This window comes from Fringilla coelebs, assembly GCF_963513975.1.
Source record: "Fringilla coelebs genome assembly, chromosome: 9".
Classification (NCBI taxonomy): domain Eukaryota; kingdom Metazoa; phylum Chordata; class Aves; order Passeriformes; family Fringillidae; genus Fringilla; species Fringilla coelebs.
In genome coordinates this window covers 22573331-22594662 of record NC_140067.1, presented here as the reverse complement: position 1 = coordinate 22594662, position 21332 = coordinate 22573331, and the positions used below count along the sequence as shown (strand labels likewise).

Sequence of the window (21332 nt, the reverse complement as noted above, 5' to 3'; positions counted from 1 at the left end):
ACCAGATTAGCAAAGCAATACAAATATCAGTTTTAAATCTTGTTTTATATTTCTTTGAATGGTTTTTCTATGAATCGTTTCAGATCTGGCTTAGTTAATTGATTGAGTTTTAGAACAAATGCTAGCAGATGTTAAAGAGTTCACCCCACCTTCACCAGAGCATTTCACATGAACACTGCCAGTGGGTGACAGTGGGACAACTAACAGGCAACACAACTGTCACATTTACTGAGGGTGGCATTCAAACCCTACTGCAGTGAGTGGCAGACTCAGTGTCTTCAATAATTCTGATCTTAAATTAAATCTTGCAGGTAATCTCTATTTTTACATCACGCACCATGTTTATTGCTGTTCCTTTGGCAGTTAGGCCTCACACCTGTGAAATCATGAGGGATATTTTTGGCTAATTAGGTAATGGTTTGGATTAGGAATTGACAACATGCTGAGGATGCTCCCACTTCCATTTGAATTAGTGTCAATCCTGCACTGATATCACTAATCCTGATCCTCTGCTCCAGTAGCCTCTACACCTCCAATGGACTACACTGGGATAAAATACAACCATCTTAATCTTTACCAACATTCCCCCTTTCAAGAAAGGCCCACTAAGTGTCTCAGACTTGAAATCACAGATTTGCTGTTTGTTTAAAGGTTTCTATAATTTTAAGTAAATCTGTTTTACTTATTAGTAGGTCAGTGTCATCAGTCAAAAAAATGATGGGATTTTTCCTTCTTAAGAAGCAAGCAAGGCAGTTGGGCTGGTTGTCCATGGATTCTTTAAAAAATGAAAAAAAGGACCGAAAAATTATGAGATTTAACAAAAATATTATGGCAAAATATCTTTGTAGTTACCTTTGAGAGTGCAGACACAACTGAAATACATTGTTAAATACTAAACATTTGTAAGAAGTGAGGGTATTTTTGGTTTTTAACTACTCTTTGAGACAAAAACCTCATTTATGAATGGTGAAGTAATTTATTTGGACATTCATTATTATATTTGCAGAGATCCTCTATCCCTTTTAGTCATTTGAATAGTGTCCTTGAGAGAGGATTCCACAGAACAAGTGCATATAGGGTGGTGTTTTGTTATCAGCTCTATGGCAGCTAGCAGAGTTGTAAAGACTAACACCATTCTGGGAGGTTTTCTGACTCCAGAGGGAACAATTGATCTTTTGGAGAAGTCCTTGAAATCCCTGATATCAGTTTCCCCCACTTCAAACCTGCCCCTGTCCTCCCTTACTCGCTGCAGGTTGGACCTGGTGCATCCAGAAAAAGCAAATCCCCCCTTTAAATCTCCAGTGGCATTAGGACACCCTGAAATGTGTCTAAGTGAGAATTTAAGGTTTCTGTTTTGCCACAGCAGGATATGGATCAGACAGTGGATCAAGATTATTTTTTATTTTCCACCTTTCATAAATGCCCCCAGGTCTGTTATTTTTCTGCACACAAATGCAGCAACACTTCTGCTGTTAAAAACCCTACTCCTCTTTTAGGGGAGAGGAAAAAACCAAAAAAACTTTTGCACATTTGTGGGAAAAAATTATGATTCATCCCTGCCACATATTCCTGTTCCCTAGCATCCGCCTTAGTATGAAAATTAAGCACAGTGTATTTACCTAAGAGAATTGTACACAAGGCTGATTTCTTTGCTGGCTTTATCATACCTGAAAAAGATTAGGGAAATTTTTTGTTAAACTCTTATTAAAAATAATTATAAATAATTTTGTATTTATATATATATATAATATAAAAAATACATAAATTTATCCAGAAAATCATTTTCTCTTTGTAAGCAATCAATAAACACTAGATGGGAATGCACTGGGGATGAAATTAATGTAGCAGTGTCAGAAAGAAAACTATATATACTACCAGATATAGGTTTAGTTATCTTACTGGCAGTCACATGTAATACTGGGAATTATAGAACACAGGCAAAGAGAAAAAAACAAAACCAAACTGCATATTGGAGATTTGGAACATTTGGAAACATTGGAAATTTGGAACATTTTGGAAAATTGCTTTAATGTGGGGAAATTTAAAATAAAAGCATCTTATGTTGGGAATTTTGTTCCAAACTGTAATTTTCATTTAATCATAGCTAAAAGCATTTCTCAGTTCAGTACTATTGAAATGAAAAATGAAAAATTAATCAGAAATAACTTGAAATAAAAACTGTCCTATTTCAGAATGCTACTAAAGACAAAGAAATAAGACATTTTAAAAATTCACATGAAAAAAGTGCTGCTACTAATCAAAGCTGTTCAAACAATTTTTTTTTCCCTAAATAACTATAATTAAGAAAATAATGAAGTTGGGTTTGGTTTTATTTCCTCACTGGGTTTAGTTCAGTTTCCACATAACTAAATGGAACCATTATGTACTTTATAGAGTATGCACTACAGGACACACTACATTAAGCAAAAATTTCATCATGGTCTTAATGATGAGGAAAGGTAGAAAGCAATAAATGTAATAACAGTATGTCTGGCATTAGACCTATATTCAAAATGTGAAAACAATAAGAGTCCATTTGTATAGAGATTCCAATGCTCTTTCTATTCAATAGTAGACACTTGATGGGAGCGGTTATGCAATATTAAACACAGGTTTTATATTAATTTACAGCAAAATGCAAGTTACTATTCTAAACTCAATTAGCAGGGCATCAGTTCTCTTTCTTTTACTGAAAACACTCACCTGTAATTGAATTCTTTCCTTCCTCTAATGCCTTGTCATCATGAAACATCCTCAGCCTCAGAAATGCTGCTCTCTTCCTCTTTGTACTTCTGTATCCTCAACTGCATTGTGCACGTGTACATAATTTCCTACCTTTGTACACCAAATAAACCTTCTGCCTTTGTCTCTTTATGTCTGCTCCTCATTTCCTGCTGATGGCTCTCTTCATTTGCTTTCAGTGTGCCATGATTTCTCAACACTTCTCAGGAACACCACACACCAACTAAGGTTGCTTCATCCCAGAGTTTTCCAGGAGTTCTGGAAGGGCAGGGTCAGGCAGGTGCTTCCCACTGGAGCTCTTCAGCCACTCCAACCACCCCAGCTGCACTACTGCAGACTTGGTATTTCTACTTTTAAAAGTCAAAAAATAAATAAACAAGTGCCAGATTTAGTGAAATAATTTTCTATATTTTTTTAAGAGATGCAGGTGTCAGAGAAATAAAGGGAAACAGGTATAAAAGCAAACATGAAAAAAATAGCTGGATGAATAATGACACAGAGTACGAACCTTTTTTGTAAAAACATCCAATTGCTAAGATTTTTTAGAATTCAAGGGGGCTGAAAAGGCCATTATTCACACTTTATATTAAGATATCATAGCAAGAACTTCACACATCTCCAGTGTTGCAACTGTACTTCAAATCTTTTGCTAGTTGATTTTTTTTTAAATTAAGAACACAAACTCCCTGCTGAGTTCATGCTTTTGTGGAAAATCAGTATTTATAAAAAAAAAGAGATCTCAAAACACACTCCTACTATTTTGGGCATTGAGAAGAAGTTGGGAAAACATCATCTCGATATACTCAGAGTTAGAGGAGGGATACAAGACATGCAAATGAAAGAAAGCCAAAAAACAAGGTCATGATTTTTGGAGGCATGGCTTGTGATGCTCCATGTTGGTAATATCTGTAATGGATCCTTCTGTGGTACTGAGACTCAAACTGGTTTTCAGATGCCAGATGTCAGTCATAAAGCTGGGTAATGATAACTAACAGTGTTTGGGCTTGAGGCAGAATTTAGATTTCTGAAAAGAGGGAGAAGACAGCAGTGATGGAGACACTGGAAGGGAGAGCAAAGGGATTTGCATCAGCTGTGGGATGAACGAAAGCATATTCTTTACTGTGCTTGTGAAAATACACAAGGGGGTTTTCACTGAGTAGGTGACTCCAGGGAGTGACAGATTGTCTTTACTGACCATTGTTCTTACTTCTAGCTCTTAAAAATCCAGGCTCTGACTGAGCCCTCTCTGCAGCTGTATCTTATAACAATATTAACTACAAATAGCTCATGTGTTTGTGAATTTGAAAATATCCTTGATACATACTTATTTAGATTTTCTTACTCCCAGATTACTGAGGAAACTAGATCCAATAATCATTTACTCACTTCACATGACTACAGTACATTGGTGAACCTCAAAATAGGAAAAAATCTGCTTCAAACTAACAGTGATGAAATAAGATTTCATTCTTTCTTTGCAAATATTTTTTCTGCCCTGACAGCCAAAAGTTCAGCCAATAGGGCATTTTACTTGTTTATATTAACTTTCAGCACTTGAACTTATATATTTATGTCTTGAGTTAGTGATTCTCCCCAAAAATAATGAAACTCTTGTTTGCAATAAATTATTCAAAATTTCTACTTCAAAACCCACAAGGCCTGGTTTTGAGAACTATAACCCTAAAAAGGCAGTGAAATAAAAGCTGCAGCAAATCTTCTTTCTGTGGTACTGAGATTACCATTAGTTGAAATGGATCTCCAGGGAGTAAAGACAAAACCCAGTGTTGGGTTGTTCATTTTACTTGGTGTTTCAGGAGTGCCTGAGCCCCATCAGACTGGGAGCACATCCTGCCAGGGCTGTGTCCTGCAGGCGCTGGCACCGCCTGGCAAACAGCTCCAGCTGAGCTTTGGAATTGTTCCTTGAACGTTGTCACCAGCAGCACCTTTGGGACAGCCCTCCCCCACAAAACACAGCCCCTCTCCTATTGTACATGTGAATATACATGAGACTTGAAAGTGGAGGTGGATTTCATGTCCCAGAATTGAAGCTGTCCTTGGTTCACAGAGCTGCTGCCGTGTGCTGCACCGCTGCTCTTCCACGTTCTCTTCCAGCTGGTACCGTTCCATCCTCCCGGGCACAAGGACAAGCATCATGCACTGGAGGTTATGATTCACACTTAATGTCATTAAAAATACACTGATAAGCATGTTGGATATGTTCAATATTGAATCTAAATTCAATAAAACTCTCTCAGGCTTCCATAGCACAGACACAGGGAATTTTGATTGAATCTGCTCTACAGTGATTAGTTAATGTATTCATTAACTGGAAGGGTTAGTAATATGAACGTAGCAAATGATACTTAATTACAATAATTAATGCCTGGTGATTCATGAATAATGCATTCCATAGGCATTTACATATTCATACTTATGAGGCTATTAATGGATAATTATCATTTGACTAAAAGACACGGACATCAGGAATGTAACAACCAGACTGTTTTCCCCCAGTCTCACTGGGGCTTTACCTGCATGCCTCGCTCTTGTACAGCTCTACCTTGTACACAGAAACATCAACAGCATTTTGGTTTTAAGGCCTCCAGAGTGATCTAATGGCAATTACAGCCCATGCAGGTTAAGTTTCCACTCTGCACTAGTTCTAAAGCCAGTACTCCCATCAGTTTCTGTCTGGAGATTGCAAAACTCTGAGAGTACTTTGTTCTCTTTGCCATCAGTACAGATTTGTTCTTGTCCTGAATTTATGCTCTTTCCTACTGCAGATGGTCCCTTTCATACTTTAGAATTTTTTCACTTGTGAGATTGGGTAGAAATATTGGAAAAAATAGGAAAATTGGAAAATTAGTTTAGCTATATTGGAAGCACCTTCAAACTGAAAAATTCGGCCCTAGATATTTGGTATTCCCGATCCTATACAGATATTTCAGCATCCACATAAGCAGATACTTTGCTAGACCTCCCAAGAGAAGACCTTGAGAGCAATAGAGAAATATAAATAAAACACAAATTAAAAAAAATAAATTAAAATTCTTAATAAAATATATTTTAAGGCAATATGATAATTTTTATTCTTGCCCTAAGAGTGAATACCCAACGTTGACAACACTAAGACAGTGATTTTCAGCTGCCAGCCTCAGGACTGTGGTAAAATGAACAAGTAAAGCTGGGTAAGTCAACTGAAAAGTGCTGCCAGCCTGAGTTCCAGACAGGCCACTCACCTGCTGCTCACCCAGCAGGAGCGGAGGAGCTGTGGGTGCCCAGGTCCCAGAAAAGCTCCTTGGAGCTGTCCCAGCCTGCAGGAGGGAGCAGAGGCTCTCCCCACATGGGGTCAGCTCCAGGCTCCCCTGCACAGTCCCAGGGCTCCTGGGGAGCAGCAGGCTGGGGCCTTAATGAGGAGCATGTTTGTACCTGCTGGGACTTCTGTCTTCTCCAGAGCTCTTGCAGCCCCTTGGGAAAGTCTGATGGACAGTGTAACATTTCCAAAATGACACCGTTCTCTGAAGGCCCTGTCCTATTTCCACTGTGGGTGAGGTGCCTCTAATGATACAAGCTCAGGAAACCAGAGGGGTTTAAAACCTCTTACCAGCACTTTCTGACATCCCACTGAGCCCAGCAGTGCTTGAGGGGCAGGGGAGAAAGGGCTGAATCCCTGCTCAGAGCTGATGCCCTCCGCTGGCAGCACCCCCAGTGCCGTGACATTCCTGCTGGCACTCCTGCCCAAGCAGGGAGCAAGCCCTGGCTCAGCAGAGCTATCAATGACCAGAAGCCAACTCTCACCTGTCAGCTTTCCTGAGGCTCCCAAGACCTGTGGGAGGGAAATAAACACTCTGGGCTATGCAACTTACATCCTGCAAGGCTGCCCCTGGAAGCATAAAGGGCATTTCCTGATGCTTCTGATTTACTCTTACTGGGTTGGAGAAAACCCTCATCAGGGCAACTGTTTGTACAGCACAGGTAAACTTTTCCAGTCTGATGGTAGTCTACTGAAATAAGGTTATTTCAATGACTGAAATAAATTTTTACTTTTATTAGCCCAGCAGAATCAGCATAACTGAGCTGGGAAGAAGCTGAAGTTTATTTGTTTCCCATCATTTGTGTGGTTGCAGATCACCCACCATGGCACAGTCATTACCATTGATGGTAGGAGCCAGAGAGGCCTCAGCTTTATCCCAGTGCCAGGTCAAATGTGGGGTAAGAAGAAACATCTTTAGATTTATAAAATGAGCAGCTCTGCTCTGGAGGTCACTGTAAACATCACAATGCCATTTTTGCAGTTGTTTTTCAGAGCAGAACAATGCCTTAATACCCTTTTCTATTTTGTATTAGTCTGCATTCAGAACAGAGGATTTAACTAAAATTTCTAAAAGGATATTGGATGAAACACATTTAATGTGTGTCACAACATAAGGTACAAAAACATTAGGATGCAAAGACAATAAGGATATCTAATGTGTCCTAGCTGGGAAAGACAAGAAAGCTCTTCACAAGGCCAGGATTGCTGCACGCATCAGTGAAAAGCAGTTGAATATTTAATGGGCATGGTAAATAAGAGCAGAAAAGGGAGCCCAGATGACACATGACAGGAGAACACTCTGCAGTACAGGAATCAGCTCCAGCACGGTGTTCACATAACACTTTAATATTCAGACTAACACATTTTGTCTGTACAGCATCCTTTCTGTTGCAATGGCATTGTCTTCCCTATTCTCACCTTCTGATGTTTTCCCTGTGGACCCACATCCACATCACATGGGTATTTACTTCAGTCATTGCTCACTTTATAACACATTCATGCAGTCTGTGCCTGCATTGTTCAGATACTAAATTTTATGTCCTATTTTTTTCTTATATGCTTCATGAGACCTAATGTTCTCTTCTATTTTTCACTTCTTGATATGAAACTCCATTCCTAATAAGATCTAAAAAGAATTACACACTTTACTAGGCTTATGGAATATTACTCCCTGAAAAAAGGAATAAAAATAATTCCTGTTCCTGAGATCTGAAAAAAAATTGGTTTCAAATGATCAAGAACATTTATCTATTTTGATACACAGAACTGTTTAAATGAGAGGAAGAGCTTATTACACAAATATACAAATATTCTACCAATCTAAATGTGCAGCAAACACAACAGTTCTTGAATTTATTCAAATCATATTTGGGAGAACAAATTATTCATTTTTCAAAAAAAAAAAAAGGAGCACTGAAGTAAAAAATGTGGTATTGCTGTAAATCAAAGGACAAGGAAATCAGCAGCTTTACAAATCCTTGTAATTATTTAGAGTGAACTGATTTTGCACCAGTGGAGACAGCTTTGATTGTTGGTGGTCCCTGTGAAATGGTAGGGTAGGGATTCTGGGGATTCTCAAACACATTAATACTTTGGGGTCTAATTTATCCATTACAGAAATAAATGGAAATACTTCTCTTTCTGTCTGGGCAAGCACTGCTAACATCACAAGCTGTCCTCTTCTTATCTGCAAAGGGACAGGACCCTCTGTTCCCTGTTCTCCAAGCAGGAACCATTTGTGGGTGAATTAAAGGTGCAGCTGCTTCCCAGATCAGCCTGAAACAAGACCTGTTCTCCTCTGTTGGCTTTGTATCAGTTATGCAGGAGCAGGATGCACAGAGTGAGCACAGCCTGCCTGACACCTGGGAGCTGATAATCTTGGAACACCACCAACAAAAAAACACAACAAAAAAAAATCCAACATAAAACAAACGTGCACACACACAAAAAACTGCACACCCAAAAATACCCCCAACCCAAGCCAAAATAAACTCCAAAGAAAAGCCCAAACCTGCTCCCAATTAAAATCAATGACAAACTAGAGACTAAGCTCTGGGAGGGCCTGGCAACACCACCTCTTCTGCAAGGCTAATTTCACTTTGCATTCACCAATGCTAATGCAGATGTCTGGTTTTACCTAGGCTCACTCCCAGTCCTCAGTGAAATGGCAGCATAGGCACAGATTTTAGACAGGGATTTCACTGTTGCCTTTTTTCATCCCAAATGCTACAATTTTGTGAACTAACCAGAATATTGCACAGGAGAATCAGGCAGGACACTGCTGTTTCTTATGGAAAATTGCACTTGGTCCTTTCTTATTTTAATTGTTTCCTTTAATCAAACACAAACCTCATTCAGGCTGAAAGAAAATGCTTGGTTTCTGTACATATGAAAATGCAACCCATCCTTCAAGGTAGACCTAATGCCAGTAGTAAAGGTAGAGTCTTCTGTCCCTTTCTGCAGGTTTGGAAGTCATTATCCCACCCAAATTTTCACCTGTCCTTTCAGTAGGTGATACTGCCAGTGGAACCCCAGTGGTAGCTGTGGATCTGTCTGGGGAATGATGAGTCCCAAAAATCCCTCAAAAACCCCCCAGTGCTGCCATTTCTGGCAACCAAGGGTGGTTCTAAAGGAGATCCTGGAGACACAAAGTGATCCTGAGGGAAATGAAATCACACAAATAAGGAAAACCATAAGTAAAATGGATTTGTAAAAGTCAAACAGATGAGGACAACGCTGAACACAGGAAAAATTATTCATTATTTCAAGTGAACACTTGAGACACCTCTGTAAGGTGCCCAGGTGTTATCTTGTCCTTCACTAGGAAGTGGACAGAGAGAGAGACACCAGAGTCTACCCTGGGATGCTTTAAACACTTTAAACCTACTAAAGCATTATTGGTAGAACCTGCTGTAAGCAATAATCTCCAAACCAGTGGAGTTCTCTAGATGGAGTAGGCAGGAAAGCCAAATTTCCATTCAGTATCAGCTACCCACTCTGCCTTGGAGGAGCGCTCAGGCTGCTCAGACTGCAACTGGCCTGGACCCAGAGACCTGAAACAACTTACTTCACTTCCAGAAAATTTGGAGTCAAAGATTCCTAGCTTCTGATCATTTCTTTCCATCCTCTCCAAAAATTACTGATGAAGGAGGAAGGAGAAGTATTCTTCCAGGAGAAAACACTAATATATGAAACTTCTGCCAAAATATATATAACTTACCATATTTTCTGATTACCTTGCTAATGCCTATGAGTTTGGGAATATTTTAAGGAAGGATGCAGTTATCAATCAGAAGAGTTACTCAGGGCCATACAAAACAGCATTTTGGAAATCACTGATCACATTTTTAGTTGAATTGAATGGCCTATTTGTGGTATGAAAAATACAGATAGCCAGCAAGCAAAGTGTCAGGTCTGTGAGACTTCAGAGTGGAACTCTGACAGAGGATGAACAATCTTGAACACTGCAACATGACCAGAGCCAGGTGCTTTAACAAAATGGGCCATCACTGGCTTGAGGCAGTTACCACCAGTGAGGCTGGGGAAGCCAGATCCTTCCAATATCTGAAAATATATAAAACCAGAGCAGGCTTGAATCTGTAATAGTCCCACGGGGCAGGGAGCTGACCCTCAGGAACAGAGGAGGGAGGACTGCACTCCAGGGTGTTTGCCTGAGAGGAGTCCTGCCTGGCCATCCTGGGAAAGAGCATCTGTCCTGGGGCTCAGCCAATAAACCACAACAGGGCAGTTGATGTGGAAATGTGAGTTTAGTCCCAGTGCAGACTGGAAACTTGCAGTAGGCACATATGAGGGATTTATTACCATGTAAATGCAGTATTGCAGTGTAAACAACAGAGAATGCCATACTTCTCTCCAAAACAATCTTGTCATACAGCAAAGATGTCTGATGGCAACAGCTGCAGGGAAGATCACCTGCAGGCCCAGGTTCTCTTGCTCAGGGCTCCCTGCATTCCTGCACAGACACCCAGCAAGGCAGAGCCTGGGGGCACACCCCGGGCCAGACCTCCCCAGTGCCCCTGGCAGGGGCAGTGCTGGAGCTGGGCAGGGCTGTGCTGCCCTGCTGGGACTGACAGCAGGAGCTTGGGCAGAGGGAAGAGATTAAATTCCATCACTGTTTCCACCGTGGGCTGCCTGACTGGTCATGGGCTAATGGTGTTTCTATTTCGTGCCTCAGTTGCCCTCTCTGACCAAAGGCTGCTTTAAAGGCAGGCATTCTCCAGACTGAAAACTACTGAATGAGAAACAAGGCAGCAGGAAGGTGCTGAGGAGGAGCAGGCTGCTTGTTCAGCAGCAGCCACTCACATCTGAGACAGGAGGAATCAGAGGGGCTCTACCAGAAATGCCTTACACCTGCATGCAGAGGTGACCTGACCCCAGGCACTGTAGAAAATGCTACTTGCAGCCTGTACTGGGGGGATCTGAGTTAATCCTCTGAGTTAAACAGCCCTGGCCAGAAACAGGGGGAGGTTGCCTCACAGTCTGTATGCCTTGCCTTGGGGAACCAGAGGTAAATTCAGTGAGCTGAGCCAGCAGATTTCTCTCCTATTTCCAAGAAGTATTGTCTTTAAGAAAATCTGAAAGTGTAGAATTCTTCTTAAAAGAAAGACATTGACAGGGTTGCCATTCCTTCCCAGCCTACCAGGGTAAAACTCCCTAATCTGTAGTACAATGTATTTTCTGTTAGTTATCTTTAGGTGGCAGTAAGGTAAAAGCATGGAGTAGAAACTTAAAAGACATTTCTACTGCATTTTCAGAGACCTTTCTCTCATGTGCTGTGCTGGCTATAACACAGAAAGAGACTTTCTAAAACATTTGCATCTTCAGCAGACACCAAAAAGGCAATTATCAGAGTTGGCTTCATCCAGTTCACATTCAGATGCAAACCTTTGAATGCCAGCAACACCAATACAATGATATCCACACATTGATACAATGATAGGTCCCACATTAGGTAGGCAGTACTTCATCCAAGAATCCCTGAGGGCAGAGGTGAGATTCATAGGTAGACACACACTCACACAATTCTATCAGCAAGACAACACTTAAAAAAAAGATAAAAACTAACTCTGCTAACAAATGAAAGGTCTAAATCAAGTCTGAATAATTATTAACATTGCATTTTTAGATTTTTTTTTTTTGTTAAACTTTACCTACATGCACCTCTTCCAAAGTCTCTCCTGAAGTTAAACCATAATGATTTTTGTTGTCTCAAATCAGCTTTCTACTAGGAAAAAAAAACCAGCCAGTGGGATAAAAACACACTGAAAGTTTTTATCAAGGAATATAATTAGCAAAGTAACATGACAGTGTCACGTAGCATGCTAAGGCAGATATGATGTAGCCAGTGAAGGTCTATCTTATACTATTAATATTTACAGTTGGAAGCAGGAGATGGCTGCAATCGAAGTGCTGCTCCCAGCAAAGGCTCGCTGCCGACTCGATACCTTGCTGTCTGACAGTGTGAAACAGTCACAGCTCTCCTTACTTCAGCACCACTTGACAGCATCCTATTAATGCTAGGTAGCAACACATGGCTGGTTTGCAGGAGCTCAGCACCAAGAACAGAGAGGAATTTCATGGAACAGTTTGGAGATCGTTGACTTCATTTATCAGCAGAGAAGCAGGGATGGAAAGTGTCTGGCAGTTACAAAATTGGGCAGGAATTGTAAGAGCCTGTGCTATGCCACACACAGCTGACCCACCTGTTTATGGTGCAGTGCTGCACAGAGCAGTTCTCATTCCCACAGAAAGTGGGGAGAGGCAGGACTCAATTTCAGCACTGAGTTCCAGCAAGAGAACCAGGACCTGGGGGAAGAAGACCAGAGCCTGCTACCCATGGTCACAGGCAGGGACCTCAGCCCACAGGGATGGCTGCTCCCTTTGTGAGGCTGGGCTTTGGTGCGTCCTTGGGGCTGCTCTCAAGGACCTGATTAGAGAAATAAAAGAACACCTACCACTGACATCACTGATTAAGAAAGACATCTTTAACCTCAACTGCCACGTGCTGAAAAATGGAGTTTTGAGCTACTCCACGCTGTGCACAAGTCAGGCTGTGCAAGTCCATTACAGTTAATTGAGAGTGATAATTCCTAATACAGGCAACTCCTGTCTGGTGAAAACAATGTGCAAGGAAACACATTAGTGAGGAGAAGCAACAAGCAGGTATTCACTCAGACAGCACTTCCACATTGCAAATACCACAGTAAAATCTCTCTTGCTTTTTTTTTCCCCTGTACAGAAGAGATTGGAATCTAGAATGACAGATAAACATACATGGAAAAAAACAGAAAAGCAGAGGTTTACAGTAGGAATGGTTTAGTAGGAATGACTTAGCTGTTTATAGCCTACATTACCCTTCCCTGCCCCATTCTCTTCTCCAAATTCTGTCATTACCATCAGTCCCATCTTGAGTGCCACGACATCGTCCTGCAAATGCTGCTCTGACCAACACCTGTGCAACCATTGAAGAAAGCAGTTTTGAAATCCATTCTTCTTTCTCATAATTTTAACTCTGTCTACTGAACCTCTCTCCATCTCTTTTCCTTGGAAACTGTCCTGCCCACATCTTCAGCACTGTAGTATCTTTTCTTATTCTTCTCCTGTTTGGGGATTTAACCTCCTGACTCCTTCACACCCAGTTCACTCTCCCATGACAGCAGACTTGCTCAAAAGGCCTGTGTGTTCTTCCAGATCCCTCTTCAGGGGCCACTTCTACTGTGGCAGCTACAGGGATGCAGTAAACTCAACCTGGCCACATGCAGGGAAAAACAGAAAGCCAGTGCTTTCAGTGATAGTCTTGAGTTTAAATATCTCCCATTTCTTCCTGCAAGATGCTTGCCTGATGAGGCTTTTATCCAGCACCAAGATGTACTCACACAGAATCAGCTGTCTCAAAGCTGCAAAGCAGTTATCCCCTGTGAAGAAACACCACCTGATACACTGTGCTGGCAGCCACACACAAAAATAATTCTGTATGATGCCCCAAAGCATTTCCCAAACTGGAAAAGGATGTTGCACCCCAGAGACTGACACCTTTACTAAAACATTTGTCTAGTCTGTGATATAGCAGCTATGGGACAAACTCCTCCTCAGCATGGTTTGCCTGGATTTGCACCAGCTATAGATTTTTCCCTCTTATCCTTTCAGATTGCAGCAGATGGTGAAGTTCCTACACCAGAGGCTGTCGATAGAATTTTAAAAGGCATCTCATAACAACACATTGGAGCTGCACATTTAATCTGTGCTGCACCACTCAGATGATCTTAAAAAGAGCTGGAACACGTACAAAATTAGCACTGGCAGTTGCTGCAGGAGCACTATCAAGGAGCCTTCTCAAAGCCCCCAGCTTAATGAGAGCTGCCCTCCCAAACTGCCACCCAAATCTCTGCTCTCTGTGCAACCAACACTGCTGCCTAAAAGGCATTCAGCAATCTGGGAGACACTGATCCAGCAAAGCAGCTGAGGCAGGTTTTAAGGGGCTGCTTATGTACTTCTGGCTCTTTTGGGTGCAGGGCTGAGTTCATGCACAGTGTGGTGGCCAAAGCCAGGACTTTTGTTCCTTCTGCCTGAGACAGACCATCCCAGATGTACTGAACTCCTCTGCTCCCATGTCTGGACTGCTTGCATTAAACAGTTCATACAAACCAGATATCAATACTACAAGTAGTTGAAGAAATTATAGTTGCTGTAGGTAGCCTGTTCTTTAAAGGTTAATTCCTAAAAGTGAGCCTTCCAAGCTGGAAAAGCTTTGTGGCCCAAAGGCTAACACTGCCAACAGAAGGCCACCTAAGCCATGTATTGCTGCATGTTCCAGCACTGAGGAGGGGGCAGATTGCTCTGCTTTAAACACAGCCCTGCTTAAAGTGACCTGGGAATGGTCCTGCAGCCCAGGGTGAGGAGAAGGAGGTCGGGGTAAGCTGGTCTGACTGGGAGATCAGGACTAATGTGAACAACACCCTTGTTCCACTGAAGTCTGCTTTACAATTGAGTTGCAATGCTTCAGAGAGCTGCATCTCCAATCTCCAATTTCTTGCTCCACTATAATTAGAACAAACCTCCTCATTAACTTCTGTAGTGTCACAACAGTGCAACTTCACGTGCCAGGAGGGAGGCTGTCAGAATTTCTTAATGAGGTGCTTTCTCTGTTTCTCTGCAAGCCCAGCTAAATCCTAGACTTCAATCATCTCCATCCTCTTCATTTTCTCACAGACTGCCACAGACAGAATTCTTCCTTCTTAGTAAAGATTGCATTTTTCTGATCTATAGCTGGTCAAGCCAGATGACCAATTTATCATTATAGCAACTAACATGAATTCTTTCTATGCTTTTTCCTTGATTTCAAGAACTGTCAGAAAACTGAAAGTTGACATTTTTCAGGAAGGAATCAATTAAAACTGTCAGGTGTCAGCTAAGACAAACTATTCAAACTACATAGTATAAAAACATATACTATAAAGAGGTTGTTGTGAACATAATTTCTTCAGAGACATTTCAAGAAAATATTCAGACAATAACACCCACAAGAAAACAAAAAAGGAATCCAAAAGATTACTTAAAATCTTTCTTCTTCAAGATGAACTGCCTAATTACTGTAGATATTCTGCACACATCAGAATAAGTCACCTAAGTTTTTTCTTCAGCAACCTCCACAGGGGCAGGTACAGGACTCAGAGTCTCATTCAGGCCCTCCAGGCAGTGGGTTTGTATTTCCCTGCAGCTATCAGGAAAATAACTCAGGGGCTGATGGCAGAAACAGCAACAGCAATGCTGGAAATTCAATATGATCTACAGCTCTTGACGTAATTCAGAGATATTTTCAGGGGGAGGTGAGGGACAACAGGACAGCCTCCTGCCAGTGAACATGGGGCCAGCACAGGAGAGGTTCCTAAGATGCAGAGGAAAAAGCAGTGATGGTGCTGCCCTGCACACAGAAGGCACCAGAGCCAGGCCCCCCTGACCTGGAGCTCTGGGCTGGCTGCCGGCAAGGGGAAGCAGCCACCCCTCCGGCCACTGAGATCTTCTTCAGGTGTTCAAGGCTCTGCAGCTGAATCTGGTCCTACAAACTGTCCTTTTCTTACCCATAAAGGATGCAAAACTAGAGAAAAGCCCTGCAGTGGTCTTCCTGGGTCTGTTTTAAACTCTTGCCTTCTGCTTCTCAATCTGAGAGAATTCAAACACTTTTCTTACCATGTAATCCTGAAACTTGTTAGGCACCAGCTTCACAGCACAGCAAATACTGCACCTTTCAGGAATCACTCCAGGGGACAAGAGGAATGTCTGCACAATGCAGCTGCCACTTTTGAAGCCCACAAGATGAACTGAAGAGTTCTGAGGTGTGCAGAAGGAAAAGGAGTGTGTGGTCTCACTGATGATAAACAGTGGAAAATCAGCTAAAGTGCACTAAGTGCTGCTTCCTCTGTTGCCACAGGTACCAAAGCAGCAAGAAGTAAACTATTCAAGGACCTGAAAAAGAACCTTTTGTAGGTACATTCAAAGATCAGTGCCCACGTGGACAACAGCATGCAGGATAAACCTTTAAAGGATACAGCAGTTAAAGAAAATTGGTGATGTTTATAACATCTTAAAAATAGTTTGCCTTTTCCAGTGGCCTGTGCAGTGTTTGGCTTGTCATGAATCTGTGCTCCTCAAATGAGTCCCAAACAATTATTATTATTATTATTATTATTATTATTATTATTATTATTATTATTATTATTATTATTATTATTATTATTATTATTATTATTATTATTACAACTACTACTTGAACTCAACAGCCCAACAGCTCTTGGAACATGGTAGCTGGTGTTTAGTACAAACAGAGCAGCTACATTTTGCAGGTGATGTGAGGGAGAGCAATAGGCCACAGTTTGCTAAGGTGAAAAAAGAAAATCACAGAAAAAGGGACTTCCTGTGTCTTCATTTAATGTACTTTTATTAGAAAAGTCAATCTATAGATTTATGGCCACTTTCTTGCTGTTGAAAATAAACCTCACAGGCTGGGGTTATCAATGCACCTCATGATAACAGATTTGTGTGTGCCTGACTGGATTTCTCCTTGAACTACACCCATTCTTATTTGAATTCAGCCTGTAAGAGAAAGAAATTCCAATAAGGTGGCTGTAAATCGTCTGTGAAATGAACTCAGCATATCTATGGGCTTTTTAATCAAGTAAATGGCTTTTCTCTGGCTGCTCACTATTATCCCTATATGTCCCCAACCCTTTCAAAGCAACTCTGCCATGGATTAGGACTACTCGAGCCAGTTGTTCCCACAGCAAATGGCTGTGATTTGGAGGCAGTAAATCTGGGCAGCAGGGATCAGATGTTCTTACTGGGAATGAGCTGATAACCTTGTGAGTGGTGTCAGGACTCAGGATCTGAGACTTGCCCAGCAAAAGCTCCGGTGCACACGAGCAGCTGCAGAAATCCCCGAAAGCCCCGCACGTGGCAGGGAAGGGAAGTCTCTGGGGTTTGTCAGTCCCTGTGTTTTAAAGCCTGCCTTGATGTCTCTGTCTGGAGATGCATCCAGAACCAGGCACGTTCTGATGAAATGAAGGTGGGTTAATGCTTCGTGCCCAGGCACAGAGGCAGGCAGCTCCTGCCTGCAGAGCACATCCCACCCCACAGACACCCCCAGGGAACCCCTCCCCACGCAGCAGCACCCCAGGGAAGCGCTCACTGCCCCTTTCCCACCTGCTGCATCCTCTTCTCTGTGCTGGTCTGGCTCAGCCCTGGTGGCCACAGCACTGACGCAGTGTGGACACAAGGCAGGACTTGGCACACGTGGAAATGTTCATTGCAGCAAATCCCTAATGCTCCCTCTTATAAAATAACTATTTGGGAGATGGCTTGCTTAAAGGTAAGCAAATGCCTCTAAACTCTGACTTCTGAACTGGGCCCTTCTTATTCAAAAAGTGGATCAAGGAACCAGAGCAGAACAATAAATCTATTTCCATAACCAAATGAAAACCAAAACCAAGAGCTATAATGAAATGTCACTCTATTCAATGATTTATTTTATGCAATCTAAATATTCAAAAAATAATTTAAATTTAATAATTAAAATAACCCTAGATAAAATAATCAATTTTGATGTGAAACTACTAGTGAAAATCCAAAAGACTTGATTTTAGAAAAAGTCAAAGATTTTTTACCTGCATGTTCTCCTGTCTTTGCAGATGAAGCCATCCACTACATGAAAACTAAATTCAATCATGTTTTTTCTTTCCTTTTTTAAAATTTTCACCAAATAAACCTATCTTGCTTCAGCTGACATCCAAAAGTATATAAATAGAACATCCTAAAAAAAAACAACTTAGTGAGAAGCAGATAGGCTTTCCAATAGTAGCAAACCTCATTTTGTTGGTATCATCTTGCCATCAACATCCATTACCACTAAGGATGCAGCTCCTCTATATTAGGGGCTCTTAAAACTGATCTGTCACCAAATACCTTCTAAACAGGTTCATAAGATAATTCAGGAGGCCTTTCAGTCCAGCCTCAAACTGTAATGAGAATCTCTAAGGTATTGCCCAGCCAGTTAATTAACCCTCCTTCATTTAACTTGCATATATTTAGTCATTCAATGCTGAAGTTACATCCAGAAATATCTGATCACAGTGTGTTATTTATTAGCAAGAATTCTTTCTGACAGACAATCCCAGTGTATGGGGGTGGGGGCATTGCATAGGCTTCCCTAATAACAAAGGTTTTCAACAAAAAAATTCAGGAACTTGTTTCTCTTCACAAGCTCCCAGGTGTCCTGTGGTGGGTTTTTTTTGTGCCAAGACAAAATGAAGTTTGTCTTGCTCTGTCCATTCATTTCCAGAACTTTCCTTTTCTGCTCTGGGCCAAAGAGCACCTCTTGCTGGGTGCTCTGTCCCAGCCTTGTGACAAGCACACCAAAAACCTGGAGTTGGTCCAGTGCCATCTCTGAGCCCTCAGCTCACAGCCAGGCCTGCGCCAGTTAAGGCGGGGAAGGAAGGGAATGGCGATGTGAAGCTGAAAAGTGACATTGGAGTGTGTCCTGGCCCCTTAGGATGGCCCAGACCCACAGCCAGGGCATGTGGGACATGGATGGAGCACGGAGAGGAGCAGCCACACACGAGGGCAGCCCCAGGGCACTGTGAGACATCCCAGAGGTTCACAGCTCAGACCCACCCATGGTGGAAGCACCAGCAAGGGCTGGTCAGAAACGCCTGAAGCGCTGATATGGGACCTTTCCTTTCAAACTGCATTTTTAGTGACCACTCCCTTCTATTATGCAAAGTACAAGTAGGGTCAGTGACAGAAAACCTCTTTTCCACTCTTTCAGCAGCACTAATGTTACTAAAAATGCTGCTCAAGCCTTTTATTTTTGGAATCACTAGTTACAATTATTTCAGCCTATCATCATTATCACCGAACACGCAGTGAACAGACTCTGAGATGACAGGGGACAGAGCTTTTCAGATATTTTTTTCCAGATCAGCCAGCTGATTTTCCAAATTAATTTAACAATTCAGCCATTAATTACTAAAGAAGCAGTTGATTTTGATGGGACCAGACTGCAGAGCTTCTGGCAACTCTTGTTACCAGTTCAGTGCAACTGCTAAGGGGGTACCTCGTATTGGGAACTTCAGCAGGGAGCTGTGGGGTGATAAACCAGGGGACAGCACTGGAACATCAGGGGGTTTTGATCAATAGAATCCACCTTAAAAGATGAAGTAGAGGCCCTTTTTTTCACATTTAGAAATTAAAAGCAATATAGCATAGAAATAAAGTTAGCTGATGTATCTTACCATGGTAAACCCCCAGCTCTCCAGATATTGATCAGTGAGGTAACTTTTACATATTGGCTCAGGATGGGTAAGGTTTCTCTAATAAGTAACTACTGCAAAATTTAAAAAATGCCTGTTAGGATGATTTTAATTTGAGAATGACATTTAGATGTGTGACTCCATTTTAGCAAGTTACAAGCTTTTTCTTCACTCCAATTCTTTGAGTTCTTCTTTAAGAAATCAAATTAATTTGAAGGTTATCATAAATGAAAAGTTACAGAGAGACATGCTTGCAATAGGAATGGAAAGAGTATGGACTGGGAGAGTGAATTCAGAAATGTCACATATCAGAGGTGAGGCCATGCCATCCATTTGCCCGTGGTAGTGAATTTCTCTTGCAAATGGCCTGTTCAACCCCAGGATCAGAGTTAAACTGGACTATCTTAGTTCTTATTTTCCCAGAGCAGGCAATGAGAATAAAAGAGAGCTTCTGAGAACAAAAATTCCATTAAAAATTTGCTGCCTCTCTGAGACAAGAGGAACAAGGGTCATATAGTCCAACAGAGTACAGAGCAAAACTAGGATCTCAAATATGTCTGTAACACCATCCAAAGATGAAATAACCTTCCCAATTCAATACAATTTAATAGACCAACATGCTTTATGCCACTTTGTTTTAGAGTAGTAGTCATTTGGTCTGACACCTGCATTATATTATTCCTGTTGGGAAAATGTGTTTAAAATCCCAGGGACCATATATTTAGCCATCAAGGACAGAGGAAAATATCCTAGTCGATCATTTATCCCCTGGAGAGACCCCCTGAGCCAAACTTGCTTTTACTGTTATAGCAGGACCTTTTCCATCAGTGTGGAATTGGAGAGAGGAAGGAGAGAGGCAGGATTGGTTTAATGTTTTCCCTCTGGCATTGCTGCTCTCTGGCACAGGCACGAGTGCAGGGCATGCACACACGGAGCATCCACTCGCAGCGCATCCATCGCTGAGTGCAAAATCATCCTCGTGCTCTGCACTGGGACTGCCCTTCCTTAGAAATGACGAGTAAGCAGGTCACTAAAACATCCTGAACGTGGAGCAGCTAACTGGGAAACAGGCTCTGACCTGCTGTTTTCTGCTTCTACATATTTGGGGATTTGAAAGTTCAGCCTCAAGCGCACATTCATCTCGGGCAGTTCAGCTGTCACTGGTAATACAAATCAGAAGATGATGGATGGCACAATCTGCCCAGGAGTTCAATTCCTGCTAGGGTCATTCTGTCCACAGTGACCACTTTTCCACACTAACCACATCACTTCATTGCTCTCCTCACCATAAGCATTTTTTACACATGAAAGTGCATACAATAGATGTGTACAAAACATTCATCTACCAACTATAAAATTTCTCAGGTCTGAAGCTTTCCAGCTGACAGATTGGTTTATGTGAACTCTGCCTTCTGACATTATTACATTTCCCACTGCCACATGAAAACTGAAAAAACCCAAAAAATCAGAGCATCCGTACATTCATCCTATACTGTACTGCTTATGTTTCTGTAGATGAACTTATGAAGTCTGTATGTGGAAGAGCTGCATGAATATTTTAAAACTTACTTGTGAAAATATACTGATTATGCACTATTGTGCAGCCTCTAAATGCTTATTTCATGCAAAAATGCTGGTAGAAAAGTTTATGGATAGGAGTGTCTGTAGAAGTACTACTATACATTTACTATATTTAATGTAAGCAAAATTTATATATATGTAAGTATATAGATATAAGAAAATATTTATATAAATATAAATATACAGCAAGAAATGTGACTCAATATATGTTCAAATTAGCTCATAAGAATAATAGGAATAGTGAATTCTTAGGAAATCTGAAGGAAATATAGGAATATAGGAAATATAAAAAATTTCTAGGAATAATGAATTTTTATTGAAGCGCTTAAATAATTGCTGAATTACTGCTGCACCCCACAGACATATTAACTTGC

At 41.4% G+C, this 21332-nt stretch overlaps 1 protein-coding gene across 1 annotated transcript in view; it reads left to right on the top strand.

Moving 5' to 3' along the window:
- CRB1 (crumbs cell polarity complex component 1) overlaps positions 1–21332 on the top strand; it is a gene marked incomplete at both ends in the record, with an annotated part of 95157 nt that overhangs the window by 73319 nt on the left and 506 nt on the right. The gene's annotated exons all lie outside the window — the stretch shown is intronic.